This window comes from Trachymyrmex cornetzi, unplaced genomic scaffold (genome assembly GCF_001594075.2).
Source record: "Trachymyrmex cornetzi isolate Tcor2-1 unplaced genomic scaffold, Tcor1.1 scaffold122, whole genome shotgun sequence".
Taxonomy (NCBI): Eukaryota; Metazoa; Arthropoda; class Insecta; order Hymenoptera; family Formicidae; genus Trachymyrmex; species Trachymyrmex cornetzi.
In genome coordinates this window covers 2857294-2870571 of record NW_017295784.1, presented here as the reverse complement: position 1 = coordinate 2870571, position 13278 = coordinate 2857294, and positions in this window count along the sequence as shown.

The window sequence follows — 13278 nt, the reverse complement described above, 5'->3', positions numbered from 1 at the left end:
CTGAACTTTTATTTAACTTTGTCTTTTCTTTCATCTTTCTACTTTGAGTAGAAAATAAGAGTTAGTTATTTAAAATATATATCTTTTAATGTATATCTGCTATGAGTAACAACGTCTGTTGTTTGTTCGCATAGTAAGTACATTTTCAGCATCTAAGCACGTTGCCAGTATTTGTGAAAAGACTGGAAATGCCTTTGATGTACGTTGTTAATGAAAATGTCTCGACAAAACGGAAGTACGGTTGTCCACAAGCTAATAACTCCGGAAATTCACAACAGCGCTGTCGCTTTTACGGGGATACTTCATTGCGGTTTAATTGAATACCGCGCAAGTTGTCAAAAACAATTTTCCTAAGAGCAATCTTGAAACTGTATGTTAAAGTTAAACGATACTTTTCGTTTTTTCGCGATGCAATCACGATAAATGCTGTGAATCAATGCTGTGAAGTTAGCATTTTAAGTTTCAGATTTAAGTTGGTAAATAGAGTTAATCGAAAGTTTAATTAATTTATTCTTGGTTAAAAATCTAAAGTTTTTAAACCTTTTGTTATTTTGTGCAGAGACACTTTTCAAAGTATATAATGCGATCACAATATTTAGTTAATACGTTAGATAATATAGTATTGAAAATAATTTATAAGTGATAAAAATTTGTTTTGTGAATCAAATTTTAAATAGTTTGTTGTTAATCTTATTTTTTTATTAATTGCATTTTCTCTGGAACTTTTAATTTAGTTTATCGGACTGCACTCTTATTAATAATTTTGTTTATAAATTTTATTTTTAATTCAGCGTTTGGTAGAATAGTTCAAATGTTAAACAATTACAATTTGATATAAAAAAAATTGCTTTTGAAATAATTACGAAATTCCATTGTGCAAAGCATGTAAGCATAAATTTGCAAGGAAAAAATTGAACACTGTGTATAATTACATATGAAAGTAATAGTTATCTCATTTACATCAATTAATGAATGAATGTGACGGACACATAAACTAAATGGATTTGGTTCCGTGTTCAAATGCGATCAAAATACCGTTGGGAATTTATCCGATCCCGAAGGATTAATAGTTATTCTCATCGCTTCCCATTGTCAAGCCCTCATTCCAAACGCAAGACACACGGTCCTTTCCCAAATTACATTGCGTACAGGCAAATCCCAATGTGTAACAATGCTACTGGGTGATGTTTGTATTGCGTATCATCGTCAGTAACATCGCTTGCATAACAAGGTACACATACATATTCCTGCATACATTCCGTGCCGTATCACTTCAAATCTACAATGTGCATTTGCAGTACTTAAATTATGTTACATTCATCCTGCGGCTATGCTAACCGCAACAAGCCACATGTGCTCTCGCATTCATAAATAAAAATCCTTAACATGCTTTGTAGTTGACATTCTGGATTAAGTTTTGACGCGTAATAACTCGATATGACAGATTAAAGTTGGGTCAGTTATTTTACATCAGGAACTAAGAATATGATTTAATAAATGTAATTGGAGGACAAACCAAACAAATGTAATGTTCTTTAAGAATTTACAAAGCTTTATATTATATAGAATTTACATATTCTGTGTGAAATTAAAACATATAGAAATTGTAAATAATATTTATAACAAATAGGTAGTTTAATTAGACATTAGTTATTTACAAGCTTTTTTTGATCTTATTAAAGTTAATAAAACTCTAAAAATAAATAGGCGATTTATATATATAGAGCTATAAAATATTACACACACATATCGATGTTGTTTATTATCATTTATATTAATTGATGTATGTATGTACATACATATAGGTATATATCAGATTCATAAAGTGTTTGCTAAAAATGCACATATTTTAATATTTATACTCGTGAGATATTATGTCCAAGAGTACACGGAGAAGTTAGATCTCGATCTCATCTTCTTTTCTCAGTAAAAAGTTATTTTTATCGGGAATAGGGTGAGGCTTTACTAAGGCACTAGTCGACAAATTAGGGTGCAGTAATGAACGTTGTATACGTATGGCTTTAAAGAGTATATTTTGAAGTATTCTCGTACGTTGAAGCCAATATATCAATATTTTATTTCCAACACTCATATCTCAAAAAAAGACATAAAATATATATTTTTTAATATATTCGTATGTTTCTAAATTTGTGTGTGCCTAAACGAAAATTTGTTATTAAAATTAAAGTTAAGATTCACACTCATATGTGCGTAAAAATGAGCTAAGTTGTAAGATTTGAAAAAAAGAAGAAGAATACGAATATGTTGCTAATTATTACATTTAATTATAGTTACATTTACGTAGCTAAAGTATTAGGTATATTTACTAATATAATAACTATAATAATTATAACAAAGTATTTTTTTTCTAAGAGAGAAAAAGTTAAATTTTCTTTCTCTAAGACTTTATATCTTTAATAATAATTTGCAAGAAAGTTTTTTCATTTAATCTGTCTGTTTTTCTTTAAAGATATATACGTTAATCGTACAGATGAGAGAGTGCAGAATATTTTGAGAAATATTGCCATGGAACAAGAGTGATTTACGTCGTTCTGCTGGCGGGCGGTGTTTTAATCCTGTGAAAAAGCGGGTGCTCTTGTTACGTTAATTTAGTAACAAGCAGGGTTATCCGAGCTCTTCGTGAGTTGTTAAAAATAGTAGCGTAGGATCGATCAAAAAGTGCGTCAAATGGATGTTGACAGTTGCGAATTGGACGTTTCGGAACGAGGAATTGTAGAGCTCGTTAAAATTATTCGCCGTCATACGAAGTTTGACAAGCAACCACCGGTTGTGACAGATACGAATGGATCATGCGCGAAAAGTCATTACCCTCGTCAGACAATCGTTATCGAACCTTTGTTCGTCTCTTGGATCGTTTATTTAAATTTTATTGCTTTTTGTGAAGCAAAATTTCATACACTGGAGGACTTTAAATATTATTTTCTCGTCATTTATGTATAGGCGTGTGTTAATTCACGTGATTTATAATTTATATTGATTTATGATTTATAATTCATACAATATTTATAAAAAATTATAAAAATTATGAATTTATAACAAATACGGTGGATAATATGCATGTGTTGAGTTAACACATTTTATTTATGCGAATAATTTTATCCGATTACTTAGAGTTAAATATAATACGACGGCTAAGTATTAATAACGTAATTAACATAGCAGGCTTTAGATTTTGATAAATAAATAATTATAATTCATGTTAACAGTTTGGAAAACGATATTGATTTTATATTTCGTTACTTGCTTTTATATTAAATAAAAAAAAAGAGGAAAAAACAGGCAATTTAATAAGATTCTAGGTCATATTTTACAAAATGTTATATGATGCTTAGAGTGTAATATATATACTTGGTGCTTAATATATATACAGTTGAAACAGTTAAAAATTAAATATATCGTTGAATGTAAAATTTCCGTTTTTCTTATGAATAAGTGTCTTCATCTCGCGATGAAGATAAAATCCTTTTTAACTGCTATTCGTGTGGTATGTGAAACTCATGCGTATTCTTTCAAAAGGTGGAGGTGTCGGAGAGAAAATAATTTACTTGACATCCACTGCCGTTTATTAATGTGGAACTTTATTGCTGTTGCGCGCCTCTTATAAACGGGAATGTTTTATGCGCTTGGTATACCGTGCTTCTTTCATGACAAGGTCTCTTGCTTCCTGCGTAGTCGAAAGTGATGTATGTAATGTGTCTCGTATAGTTGGGTAGTGTTAAAATAGACATGAAAATGAAGAGAAATGATAGTTTCTCCATTTTCGAGCAATGTTAACGTATATGTAACGTAACACGCGTTTTATATACGATATTCGTATACGAATAATGTTATTATTATAATATTTGTTATCCTTAATTATTATAATAATTATTTTAATAAATAATAATAATTATTTTACAGAAAGTCAGTTTAATTTTAAACTGCAATTATAACATTTAAAACTGCTTGTTTTTTAGATTTTAGTTTATATCTATATTCACGTTTTTTTTTATTGATCTGGTATTGGAATGTTACTTTTATATTAGTGCCGACTCAATAGATCATAAGATTGAATAGATAAAACTCTATAGTACCTCTTGCATCCGTAGTGAGTTACGAGTTCTATTTACGAAATAACCTGTGATCTCGCAATAGCTTAGAGCTTACGCGATAATAATACAGCCATTCGTGTCAGTCCAGCGTCTTTCTAAAATTTTTCATAAACGTCATCTTATCTATTGCACTAGCATGTCCCCAATTGCCATATAATGAGTTTCACTACCGGTCGCGCCCTGCGTATCTTTTGACGGCGCTTTGAAATTAATTTTTTATTGCGACCCGTTTTGCTCTCGTTGGAAAATTCCCTTGACACACACACGTTCAACTTTATTTCCGTTTACATTTAATCACTGATTGTATTGAATAACAGTTGTCGTTATAGTATGTTACGCAATGTATATGCAAAAAAATATTATTTGTAACAATAAAAGTTGCAAAGGTGTAACGATATACAAAATATCTATAAATACTAAAGTTTAAATAAATTTCGTTTTGATCTGGTGATGGTGAAAAAGATTATGCATTTTCGAAAATGCTGAATTTACATTTTGCACGACTATTTCGTGAAAATATGTCAACCGTTGTAAGAAAGAGAAATCGATTTGACAGAATCTGACTAAATGTACGGGGAAGTGGTCGTGACACTTCGTGAATTGATGCATGCGCTTACTATGGTGGATTGTGACAAATGATCGTAATTCACTGATTAAGTGGCCTTTGCATTATGTAGATTGGCTGTATTTTTCCAGCAGACAAAAAGAATAAATCGTGATTTTATCGGTTGATTTATAACCGCAGTTTAAAAACATCCTTTGAAATTTTTTTGTCGAAAGATCTTCCATTATTGAAAAATTATACCCGTTAGATTAGAATAAAGAGACTCAATAAGAGAGAGAAAAATCTATTTTCTTATATATACATACATATATTAGCTCTTGTGGTATAAAAAGAAATTTTAATTAACTTTCTTTTTCTTTTCATATGGAGTAGCTTGTCTACTTTCTTTGAAAAGATGATAGAGATGAAAGGAAGAATATACATATTCAGTGCTGTGTCAGGATTGTAAGTCCTGTGGTACTTTATCATCATCTCTGGAATAAGAAAAATTGCTTATTAAGCGTGAAATTTCATGCCGTGGTCGGAATAACGAAAAGAGAAGAAAATTTTGCGTGTCTTCTTGCTGCTAGTTCACTAGCCGAGTGTCTACCGATAATTAAAATAATGATACTACTTTCATCTTAGGAACGTGCTAATAAACCTAATATTGCAATACGTTATTATTTGTTATGGCAAAATCGACAGATTTAATAATTTTTGCTAACTTTCTCTCTTCTTCCTTGTTTTCGTGAACTTATTTTTTTCAAATAAAAATTTTAAGTAAAGTGAAAAAGTCTCATCTGCGTGTTAGTGAATAAAAAGTTTTGTTTTTTATATCTGTAATAAAACAATCTATTTGTTAATATATTGAATTACAATCATTATTTTACAATTTGAAAGAAAGATATAAACAGGTATAAAAGTATGATTTAGCGTTAAGGTATTATATTCGCGTATGATATCTTAACACGCGTTTTTCATTCACTTCGGTATATTGCATGATTTATTCTATATCAACAAAAGCAAATGAAGTTTTCTCTTTGACGGAATACCTTTTTCAGATTTTTCGTGATTATGACGATGTGAGAATTCGTTTTACATTCACTTTGGCGAACGGTTGTTCGAAAACAGAGCTAAGAGTGATTTTCGTTGCTATTACAGTCTCGAAAGTAAATGGAATTAAAAAAGTATACATATTATTAGTAGATTTAAATAGAAAACTATTGAGGTAAAAAAAATAAGGACATAGTTGAAGATATTTGCACAGTTATCTGCATATTTTGTATATTTGCAGCTTATATTTGCACTCACTTTTTATATCTATAGATTAAAAGTTTATTAATGAAAAAGTTAATAAAAAATAGAATGCAATGTTTCATAATATAAGAAGAAAAAAGCAGACAAAAATTATAAAATTTTTGATGAAGAAACAGTAGTTTCCTTCAAAAGTTAATTTTCATTTTGAAGTAAAATAAAAAGAAATAAATGGCATTTTTATTAACATAATTGGATGCAGCAATGGAATTATACCTTTACTCGCAGATTACTTTCAGAAGAAACACGCATGGTTGATATCATCGAGAATGCGTAACTATATTCATTTTTGTAGAGTAGGTGCAGCATATCCGTTTGTATGTATTTTTACATTATTCAATATTTACACGATGCAGCCATTAAATCATTTTTGTTTGCGCTATTGAAGAATGGTCTTTCACGCTATTTTTACTAGGTAACAGTAGAGCTGGGGTGAATTAAAATTGTATAGTCGAATAAATTGATTCTTTCAATAGACCCTTGGTTTTTTTTACGAAAAATATATTGTGAAAGAAACGTTCTCTCACTCAAAGAAGTAAAGAAACAAAATTGTATTTTTTTAAATACGTTTTTCTAGAGAGCGTAGTTGAAATGGTTCAAAAACTGAATGAAGTTTACAAAAAATAAACAAAAATAGCTGGTCGATTTGAATAGTGGATTAGATATGTTCAATCAGCGTTATGAATTTTTAACATCAATTTTTCTATGTTTGGAACGCAACAATATTAATATGCAATTTAGTTTCAATCTTGCGTTTATATTTTTCAACCATTTAAGCAACGAGAATTCTGCAATTAAACTAGTTTTTGATGTCTTTGATTTTTATTTATTTAAAAGACATTTATTTTTTAATAGAAATTGTTAAAAGTTGAGCCTATTGTATTCAGTGAACTAATTTCCGAATGAGTTTTTTCGACGTGCCTTTATCATGTTACTGACTAATCAATTTCTACATGCACAGATACAATTAGAAACTCATTCACTTAAATATTTTTTTATATTATTTTATATCTTATTACTTTATATTACAAATAAAATAAAATTTTAAAATGTACATGCATGCAATAATTTTTAATTGAGATATTATTAAAATATAATTTAATTGAGATATATTATAAATAATATTTCATCTTTTTAATAATAGGTTATTAAAATATGGTGTTTAATATAGTTTAATATATCGTATGTTGATTTAAAATAAAAATTTAATAATATTTGCCATTGTGCACAACTTTGTCAGCATAATAGAATATATTACCTTACGACTTCTTGTTAAAAAAATAAAAGTTTAAACGAAAGGTCGCTATAAAATAAATATCATTTATATGAATTCCACAAATGAATCTTTCTGGTTGCGTTGTATAACCAGTGCTTCGTACTGTCGGTTACCGCAAATCGCAAAAGCGTTCGTTCGTTTATGCCATAGTGCGACGCAGAAACGCGTTATTACGCCCGCTAATTACAGTCATTCCAAAAACCGAAAATGAGCCTTGTGTTACGCGAGAATTGTATTGCCAGTAACGTAGCTAGTATTGACACGAACAGGATCATTGAATGCGATTTGCTTTTCGAAGGATCAAAGCTAGAACGAAAGAGAGAGACAAAGAGAAGTGTGTATGTATTAATTATGGGACCTCTATGCCTCGAAATCAGTTAGTCCACATCTGAATGTACATAAATCTCGGTACAGAGTAGGTTCACATAGTCCTCTCTATAGCGGACACAAATATTCTGCGAGGCGCGAATAAGGCATGAAGCACTTGGGGGCTTTCGTATATCTCGTGCCTACGCATATTTGTACGTCTGTACGTATACATGCCTATGTACATATGCTTTTGTACGAGTTTGTGTATGTATACGTGTAACGCGAGTTCTCGTACATACATATTCACCTTTGCACAAAATCATTGAAGTGTATAATTGCCATCCTGTGTTAACTGCCTCATATACGGGGATTGATAGTGTTAATGCTACTAATGAGCTAGGTGCGTAGACGGATTGCAAAGATGGTATGGTACCGTCACTCGCTGCCTGTAGCAGAATAGATCGTATTAGCAACGCTTTTATAATTGAAACTGGACCTGGGAAAAAAAGCTGTCGCGCAAAGTTAATGCCTGTTCCAGGATAATAGCGACTAAACTGTTTAACGTAATGCTATTTGCAATATAGCTCGGCAGTACGATCCCGTTACCTGACGATTGCGAACTCGTGTTTCTGTATTTAAATCGAGTTTTATTAGTAATGTTAATACGCGTTTCACGTCAAAAAGAAAAATTTAATCTTTTGTTTTTGCTATTGATTTTTGGATTTTAACAGATTAAAATTATTTGATATAGAAATGGTAGTTTTTAGTATTGATTTAAAAATCTCTTAATTTAAATTTCTTTAGCATAATAATTTCAGCTATCAAATTAAAAAAAAAATGATATAAGAAAAATAGCTTCTTATAAATTTATAGACAATATATTACGACTAACAGAGACATTTTATGCTCGTCACTTTACTTGAGATGCAATACACTTGGATGTTACCGATCTAAAGTAGAAGATACGAATACTTTATTGCGATAGAACATATTCTGTCAATCACATCATATTTCCCTCGCGTCGGTTAGCATGAATAGTACAAGATGGATTTGTTCGATGTAAAATAAGAAATATCTCATGCAGATTTGTTTACTTAACAATATGATTTTACAAATCAGAGTATTTGATAGAGAAGCGTTTACGTTTTATTTTTTAGCCAAGTCTTATATTATGCAAAGATTGTTTGTATTCAAGTATTAGCATTATTTATAACATGTGTACAAAAAGATTTAATGAGATTATATTTATATCTCTATAGGCACACAATATTCCTAGAATATTATATGAATATTATTTGCTCCTTTAAATATTCATATAACATTTTAAGAATACTGAATCTTATAGGGATCATCTGTTTATATAATAATAATAAGAGTCGTTTGCCGTAATAAAAGTTGAAATAATTTAACAAAAATTAGTAACCGAAATTTTGCGTAATAAAAATATTGATTTCTCTGACTTACAAAACGTATGTAGTTTCGAGTAATCGAGACTTACAATAGAAATGAAAGACATTGTTTCAATGCAACGAAACGTGTTTTATTAGCAACGGCTCCCGAAATAATTTTGGCTGGAATCCAGATACTTCAGCAGCGTCTATTATATATCTGGAGATGAGCAAATTGCGATTTCATATCGATAAACGCGAATGCTTTTACTGTAACAAAACGTTTTAATGAAAGTTGGAGCGTTCAATTTTTGTGCGATCACGATTTAGATAGATTTTACCCTGTTCTGACAAAATGTGATATATATATGTATATATTTAAATAGCAACTATTTTAGGTTTTTATGGGACTCTTTTTATACAGTTTAGAAATATTTTCGTAAAATTTTAAATGATATTGTTTCAAGAGAAGCCCATGTTCTCTCTCATTTTTATTATGTACTCCGTAATGTATTAGCTAAAATTTTAAGAATGATTTTTCAAAATCTTTTCTTTGTAAAGAAATAAGAAGGGAAACGTGCGAAATTTATTGATCAACATGGTACAAGTCAGATAAAATGAATATGCTGAGCTACGCCATAGCTTGTATTATGAAATCATTTTGTATTTACATATTGTTATTAAATATGAACAGTTTCATGAAAATTTAGAATTTTTAAAGTTAGATTTTCTCAGAACTTTTCCTAAAAAAAGTTAAAATTTTCTTAAAAAGAATTTTTTATTTCCTTTTTTAGTTTTTAAAGTACTAGAAAGGTTAATGCCAAGATGTTGCGAGATAATATCGATTTTAGGAAAGTATATAAAATATTTCTTCAATATTCTCTTTAAATAATCTTCTTAAATTATATTTTTTTCCTCAGCACTAAGCAGATAGGGGATTGTCGCAAAGCTGTGCACGTGTCGCTTGAAAAATGGGACTTTATAGAAGTCTCTGCTAAATTGTGGGATGTGATTGCGAGCTCAGCATTTTACCTCATACGTACCGTATTGATCAATATGTTTTAATCTTTTGTACGCTTCGTTTTTCTCTTCTGCGAAGAAAAGTAAGTGCATAAAATTGATTCAAGAGGTCTATAGTTAGAAATGTACTAAGCGTGATTGTGATAGAGTGATTGTACGTGATTCTAAGAGTGATCGTAAGTATGATCTCGTGATAGGAAAACTGCGTAGCTTCGTAAAAGAGGAAAAAGCCGCGTTTACATAGGGAAAAAAGATCTATCCAAGTAGCACAAGGCTTGCAAAACGCTAAAAAAGCGATTAAATGCGTTTTTTTTAGCGCTTTGTTGACGCTTTTGTAAGCGCTGTGTGCTACTTGGGTAGTTACATAAATTTGAAATTTTTTACATACAAAAAAATAAGAATCGAATATTTATAGATTTATTTTTTATATTAAATCTGTCACACACATACATTTTAGTTATAAAATATTGAGATAATCAAAAATTTAATCATAACCAGAAAATTCTGTTTGGTATAATCAGAATGCATTTTTACATATGTCGTGTTGGTATAACCAAACATTTTTCCTATTATTATAGCGAGATTTAATATAATTACACATCTATTATATATTTTGTGCAATTATTAATATAAATATTAGAAAATCAATTATTGCTAAATTCTAACAGCAGATGTTTTGTCTAACTAAATGTTTTAAATTAAATAATGTTTTAAGCATGTTTGTACTTTACAAATGACGCATCATTCCAAAATTCACTCAATGGAATGTAATAAAGTGTAATTATAGCGATTTCCGAGAAACAGTTGCATTCCAAAACTTTCGTCTAGTAGTGACAAACTTACTTAATGAGAGAATGGTGTTTCACCTTAATTGACATAATTATCAGTAATACTTCATTAGTTATCCTTTTGCAATTTCAACGTTTAATTAAACTAAATTTATATAAATAATTTTGTTTTATTGTTCTTTTTCTTAAAATATTTGAAATAATGAGTTACAATAAATATGATATTTAACATAACGTCAATACACCACAGAAAAAGATACAAATTTTAAGAAAATGCGAAAAATACTTTGCATTAGCCAATAACAGTGAAACAGAGAACTATGAAATTACAAATTATTGAGTAACTAAATTTAGTTAATTGCCAGTGACAATATATCACATCTAATATTAACAATTTCTCCATTAACGCGAGCATCATATTGCGAATAGCTTGAAATTGATAATCAAGAGTAACCACAAAGTTCTTTCTCCGTTCACCTCTTGTTTAATTATGGAAATCAGAGATGCATCTATTACCGATAATGATGATGGTATAATAATTAGGATGTATTTTACTAATTATGCTAAATGTCAGTATAATAATATTTTTATAAACGAGTATTAGAGTTTCAATAGATGATTTGCTCTTATAAATTGACAATTTTTTTCTCCAATCTCTTCAGTTTGTATGAAAAAATTAAATCGTGAATCACATATCGCGTCAATTCGTCGCTTTGAGAGGTACTCTCTGAACGCGTTGAAAATTTCATTTAAACAAACAGTGAGATGCCACAGAAATGAACAATAAATAACGAAGACTATGCTGACGCATGGACAATAATCTCGCAAATTCTTCGCATTTCTGGCTACACTATTTCACTGTACTATTTCCAGAACGTTGAGATATTTTGTTTATCGTGGCTGAAAATTATAAAGGAATTTTGCACGCTCGTTTTACATGGTTCTCGCAGGATCTTAGTTATGAATCTCAACTAAAAATTTGAGCGAAACACAAGCTCAAAATAATATTTTATGCAGCATTGTTTATTATACTTTTCACTAAAAAACTTTGTAAATTTGTAGCTTTCTTTTTATGGGATATGATCAGACGTAAACATGGACGATAGTAAACATTTATTTTTGTGTGTGTTAATAGAAGAATAAATATTTATCGTTTTTCAAAGAGAATTTTGATATTTTTATCAAGAATTATCTTTTCTAATTTATTTTCTTATGAAAAAATTTTTGATGTTATGAGATACTAAGATGTTTGTTATTTCCGTTATGCTTGTTAGCATGCGAAATCCAAACTTACGTATAATGTTACGGAAAATGATGATTGTGTGTGGCTGACTTTACATATTGCATGGTTAATGATAATTTGTTGACAATAGCAATCAATACTGATTATTAAAACAATTACCTTATCATTATTTTATTGTCGTATTTATTTTTTGGTTGTCAGTAAACAGGACATATAGAGGCGACAGTGTTACAAAATGTTCGTTGGTATTAACTTTGTTAGTATTAAAATTTGTTAAAATTAAATTAAAAATTGTTTTATCTTGTAATATTCTTGTAACATGGTTATCATTTTCAATTTTTACAAAACTTTTCAATTTGTGTTACAAACAATTAATCGTTTATTTGCATGTAAAATTAATTTATCTGACGTATTAATACATTTTAGAAAGGATAAGCGTAAATCAGTTTATCCTTATTATCATCTTTTATTCCAATAGCTTATATAACGGTAACTAATGATCCAGAAAATAACGAAAGCTTTTAATATAGTTAGCTGAATTTGACAATAGTTCAATACGGTTTAATATAATCGGCTCTGAAATTAATTAGTCCGAGCTGTTTGAAACTTTATTAAAAAGGTCGTTTCTTGGAAATTTCGTATCGAATATTAAATGCATTTTTTTACTATGTCTTTTTTCCATGACCTATTTAGAGGGAGAAAGCTTTGGGAAAACAAAAATATTTAATGGCTCTTAACATATGTTATTCATACAACGTCAAAAATTTGTGGAAAAATAATTTTAATGGACAAACTTTCTGATGATGTAAGAAAGTATTATTCTTTTAGCTCGGCGAATTATTTCAGAGCGGTTTATTGAGTAATTCAAATACCGAAGTATTCTTAGAAAATGTTTGTAGCGGATAAAAATTACAATCTTCTCTAATTACAAACGATTAAAATCAAATAATTTTATTTTCATAAGTTTATATTATTTACATTTTATAAATCGGATTTTATTTTAGAATTATCACGCAAATTTAATTGACAATTTAAAAATCTTTAATACTTCCATGTCAGCTATCTGGAATATTGATGTCAAACACCAAGAAGTTACTAGGGAATATTATATGAAAATTTTTATAAAAAATTAAATACTTATATATTTATAACATATACATATATATATATAAAGAAAATTGTGGATATGTATATATACATATGTATCAGCAATTTTCTTTCTCATAATTAATTCGAGATTGTTATTATAGAAAAAAGAAAATTGCAGAAATATATACAAGTATT